Below are 6,036 nucleotides of genomic sequence, written 5' to 3'. Positions count from 1 at the left end.
TGCAAAACACTACCCAAAGAAGCATGAGTTCAGTAAACCTTCTGGCCTCTGTATGAAATTCAGATGTGCAAGTCAGCCTAGACATATTTATTCAAAATAAGCAAGCAGACTTTCCTTGGCCACTGACCACTGTATCAATTATTGAAAATTGCCAACATAGCTGTAAAAGGGAAGCAGAGACAAGATAAAACAATCACTAGGTATATGAAATAATTAACTTGGCAAGGGAATTCTGAGGGACTGAAGAGTTTAAGACTGGTTATAATATTAAATAGCATCTACATGGATTTTTTGTTTGTTTCTTTGTTCTTGTTTTTACTATTCTCAGAAACAAGGTGAAAGCCTTAGAGGATAAAAAGTTAGCACAAAAGTAGTTTTTTTAGAAGCATGGCCTCTCACAGCTGCTGTGAAGAGTGTGGTGCTGGACTACAAAAAGACAAAGAGCTTCAAGTTACTTGTTTTAAATAAAAGAATTGACAGTTTGCTGTATTAGTGCAGTCCTCCACCACGTGTCATCTCCTGCCCAAAAGCACTGTACATAATTGTGCTACCAATAATATTTCTGAGATATACGTAACATAGCATCACAAGAACACATGCACACACAAAAAAATTCCAAGGATTAAAGTAAAGTTTGCTTTTGCCATATGCCAGATGGCCGCTAAAGGAAAAGGTCCTTTGACATATCAAAAAAAAAAAATCAGAGCACAGTGGTCAGATTAGAGCCGCTTTCACATGATACAGGAAGGTCCATGACAGCCTGTATCCCAGTTAAACTGTTTTCTCTTAAGAAAAAAAAAACATTGCAGAATATTTTAAAACCCTATTGGAGAAGCACTGAAGAGCAATAGCCTTACCAATGAGGATTTTCAGGCTTGGGAAATTTCAAGAAGCAGGCACTAGCACTTGTGGTCACAGTTGTTATGATATTATAACGGAAGATGAATCTTGCATACTTTTCACATTTTAATGTCTCTTCAGAAAGGAAACAGTAAAAATTGCTTGATGAACCACAGTCCAAAGGAAAGATAAGGGAGGGGAAAGAGAGCAATTTCATATTAGTGTTATGATTAATGCCATCAGAAGTAGTTCTGTTTCAAACTGGAAGCTTGAAGAGTGCCATTTCTCAGTGCCTCATTTCACCTCACTCTTTCACAAGCACAGAAAACTCAGTTGCTAGCACAAACCAAGAGAGCTTTATACTGCACTTGGGCACCTAAGGTGGAAGTGACAAGGCAGAGGCTGAGCAGTAATGCTGTCAAAGTAAGAGGGAGGGAGGCTGATACCGATTTACAGGCAGGATGAAAAGGTTCTGATTTAATACTGACAGGAAGTTTATAAAATTACTTTATGCTGCATGTGCTGGCACCAAGTGGCTGCTGAAGGGCAGGTTATGAGCACAAAGTAGAGGAAGACGCATTTATTTTTTCAAAGCACTCTGAGACTTGCTTTGGAGATTGCGTGTTGGTTTACATTCCAGCAAAGACAGTATCCTGCAAGTGAATCATTACTTTTAATCCACAGCCCATTACAGTGCAGTGCTCTGACAGATTCTTGATTTCTCTTGGGACACCAGTACAATATGAAAAGGTTAATGGGAGCTAGGAGTACTAATAGTCATTATAGCATCAGCCAACAGAATTCATCTTACCAGAAAAGTGAAACATTTTCTTTTAGGCAGAGGTGGTGCAGATTTCTTTGAAGTTATCTTTATATAAAGATATCACAAGGATATCATCAATGTAATAATCCAAATTCAAACAAAGAAATCACTTGAGCCAGGCTCCAACACTTGTCTCAGATCTTTATGTTCATTACTAGGACAGCCCTGCAGCACTACCCTAAGGCAAGCTTTGCTCTCCAGACTGCCAACTTCTCCTCCCCAGGAAGCAGAACTTCCCTCCTTCATGGCTGGGAGCACAGACCTGTCTCCAGCCAAGTAAGAAAAAAGGAGGCAGGTGCTTTGGTTGTACTGCTGTATTTCTGGTTGTTCTGCACAACACTTTATCTGGAGCAAATTACATGCTTTGAGACACACACACAGGGTGTGTATCCCATCACTATAATAGAACTGCTTTTTATTCCCCTTGCAGGCATTTAAAGTATTGCGTAAAGAATTTAAATTTAACTACATACCTTTGGAGATACCTCTAAGTAACCAATGTAAGTCCAAAAGATAATTCCCTTAGCCAGTTAAGCCATTAGTTATACTTTGAAAGGAGGAGCAGAGACAAAAGCATTCAGTTGTGTTCAGTGAAGGTGTAGCTTAGTGCAAATTCAAAAAAAGCTAAGAAAAACTAAAAAAATAATAAAAAAAAAAATCAGCCATGAGTGCATGTATCCCTCTCTATGGGGAAGAAAAGCATGAAACAGTTTAGCTGAAAGGAACTGGCATAACATCACAAAGTAAATTCAGCCTTTGCATTTATTACTTTCAAACAGTTCTGGGTGAGATCCTGTAGTGAGACTTCTTTCTCACCTAGGGACCTACCATTAGTATCCCCATGAGAGTCATGAGGTGCAGCATACTTATCTCCATTTTCAAATGGAGAATAAAGGTAAGCTCAGTATCAGTGGCTTTGCTATGACCACAGGTAACTGAAGCCAGGTTTCAGGTCACGAGCCACCAACTTGCACTGCTCTGTTCTTTCTTTACACTGCTGAAGGGCCTCTGTTACTGAAAACTGCCTCCTTAGTTTACGTATTCTCTGACAAAGGAAAAGCAGCCAGAAATTTTAAAGGTGTCAGGGTAAGAAACACCCTCCCATCTCTGCATGACCATTCTCCCTTGAAACAGCACAAATTGACTCCCATAAATAAGAGCAAAATCAAGCCCACAAAATTTTACTTTAATTGTGAGCCAATAAGTCTGGAGGCAAAACTAAACAAAGCTCACATTGACTTGTTTTCTCTTCAGCCTGCCATATCATTTCTAAAACATGTTGATCTCAGTCTTCCAAGCTATTTTTCATTAGAACACAGTGCTTCAGCTTCAGTCTGCATGCAGCCAACATCACTCAATGACCCAATGGTTTTATCAGGAGACACTAGCGTCTTAAAGAGCTTCCATCAGTTCTCTTGAACTTAACTTACTTCCACCTTTTATTTCCCTAGCTTCTCATCTACCTCCTAGCATGAAACATCTAGCACTCCCACAACCAGAAGGAATATTAAAGGAGGGTTCACATCTAGAGATGCATACTAAATGCTATCACCAGAAACAGCTGCAGTAGTTAATGAACCTAAATGGCAGTGTCCCTGACTTCTTCTAGTGAGAGGATAACATCTATATATCTGGGAAAGTTACACTGTGAACTTTTGAAAAAGGTGTTGTGTTCACATCTGTGCGATGCGTTCAGACTAATGAACAGGAGCAGATGTATTTTATTCTTAATATCGAACATTTACTTCCCAATATTATCTACTAAAGACAGCTGCAAACAAATTACCTCTTTCCTCCAGCTAAAATAGATATTTGTGGCTAATTAGGACTTCTCTTTCCAGTTGTGAGCTTTCACCTTGCTACTTTTCTGCTTTAGGGGGGGGGGCAGCCATTCAGAGAGGGTGAGCAGAGCAAGGCCATACATTCTAGAAATGGAGAGCAGTTCTAACCACAGAAGGAAGCCAGCAAACATGCAGACATCACAGCAACACCAGCTGCCATCTGCACAGTCATTAATGGAAGGAATCCCCATCACAGCTCTGCACTACAGAGGTGCTTTCGCACACACTGCAAGGAGGCTCAGGACAAATGACCAGAGACCCATGGAAGAGGATCATGAAACAGACCTCTGGGATCCAGAGGCCAGAATCCACTCTGTCAACACACAGTTCTGGAGCCAAAGTGTATCTAACTTGCACAAAGAGAGCAGTGAACGTCACCATCTGGATGTGCACTGGCTGTGTTTTACAGCGCAACTCACGGACCTCTGAGACACAAACCCTCTGCATCTATGTGCAGTTCTGAGCAGCATACAGCATAATTCACATATAACTTTGACTCAGAAATCTTTCCTTGAGATTTACTTTTGTTTTTAAAGCAACCAGCAAAGAAGTAGCTTATGCTGAATACTTGCCACTGTTAGTAGCTACAGAGCAGAAAGCGTGGGCTTTGTGGAAGATTTCACTAAAATACATATCCCAGTATAGCAGCACTGCTAGACAGTAATTCAAAAGCAAGATACCACACGCTATATGGTGACAGAGAAAAAAGCCTGCATTTTGTGTCAGACACGCATTCCCACTCCCAGCCCCTGTAGGAAGCTTATTAAACCACGTAAAATCACTCTTGGCATCGATGTTATTCAAAAATAGCTGCAGTTATGTTCAAAGGGGAAGTGAAAATATGAATAATGCAAATACTGACACAATGAAATCATCTTCCCATATGCCAAACAAAGAACGGAAGTGACTTTAAAGCAGTATACGTGTATAGAACATGGGACATCTAGTGGCAACACCCGGGAAGTGAAACTACAGAGTAGAAACTATCCAAAACTTCTGAGCACAAATTGTCTGTTATGAAATAGAGGAATAACACTGATGATATGCAAGATTCCTCTAAAATGCTGCATTAGGGTAAAATTTTATTACAGAAGTGCATACAATTTCCCTTTCAGAATTAAAAGAAAAAAATAGCACCCACGCAAACAGATATTCAATGGGTTTTTCTTTCACCATACACTTATTAGTTGTTACCCTGTACCCCATTCCCTTATAAAAGCAGAGAAGACCAGTGCTATTCAACCATCATCTGTGTAATGGATCACACTCAGAAGTGTGATTCTGACATCATTTGTAGGAAGTTAAAGCTGCTAGCTCTGGCACTGAATGAAAGAAAAAGGTTGTTGACCTTCACCATCCCCTCACCACACTGCCGTTTGATCCCACAACACTTTTGCTTACTCCCAACAGCTGTAGCTCTAATCTTTTCAGTATGAAACCATCAGCAGGATCCTGATAGTAATTGCTAAGTAAAATGCTCTGGTAAATCATCTCAAACAAACAGTTTGTATTTGAACTGGGAAAGTTGACTTCTGAGCTGGAAGTGGGCCTGACAAATACAGAACAGTAAATGGAGAAAAATGAAAGGTACTGTTGTTTTAGGTTCTTTGTCATCAATCCTTAAGAGCTAAACTTGCATGCAAAGTCTTGTTACGTTACACACCGAGGAATTAGATTTCATGCCAGGGAAACAATACACTAGCAAATCCTACAGCAGTGAAGAAAAAGATGAACAAACAAGGAGAAAACAGTAAAGCCCATAGATAAGCCTGGTTACTTCAGGGCAGATTGCAACTAAAACCATTGCAATTCATAAAAGCCTTTGGTTTATTCTGCTGCACTAGCAATGGGTATGTTTTCAGTACTTCCTAACATTCAAATAACTTCCTCCTCAGAGGACAGCAGAAGGGGAAAGGATTTTCATGTCAGTGAACTCTCTGTATAGTTGAGGCAGATTTCAGTCAGGCAACGCTTTTCAACTTTGATATTCATAAAAAACATCAAGCAAAACAGCTTCCAAGCAGTCAGTGAGAAATCAGGTCATGCATTGAATATCCTTAAAGAACTGGACTAAACCAAAGACACCAAACTTAAAAGACTAATTTGAATGTAATTTCTCCCTAAGTTAACTTTGCAGTTACAGAATTATTCATTTACTTTAAAAGCTGATATGTTTCCGACAGAAGCTCGCCAGTAATACTTCATTTCTCAGGACTGCAAGCTGAGACAAGCAAGCAGATCAATTTGTTCCATGTCTCCTCACATCAAGTGGTTCTGCCTCTAACACAGGTATTTGTTTATGCTTGAGATCTTTCACCTTCTGAAGTACTACTACCTTCAGATTTTCATAGAGCCTGACATCAGGGCTAGCAGCAAAAACAGGAGGCTGGAAGGGAATTTATTTGGGGGCTTAGTGCTATCAGTATAAGCTAGTAACATGCTATCAAAGGAGGAAAACTTCTGTGGGCTCATCAAGCATGTCTGCTCAACACATCTCCTAGGAACCAGCCACCCACATGGCAAAACAAACCC

This window comes from Phasianus colchicus, chromosome 4, assembly GCF_987193195.1.
Source record: "Phasianus colchicus chromosome 4, bPhaCol1.hap1.1, whole genome shotgun sequence".
Classification (NCBI taxonomy): Eukaryota; Metazoa; Chordata; class Aves; order Galliformes; family Phasianidae; genus Phasianus; species Phasianus colchicus.
Note: the sequence above shows the minus strand (reverse complement) of the source record.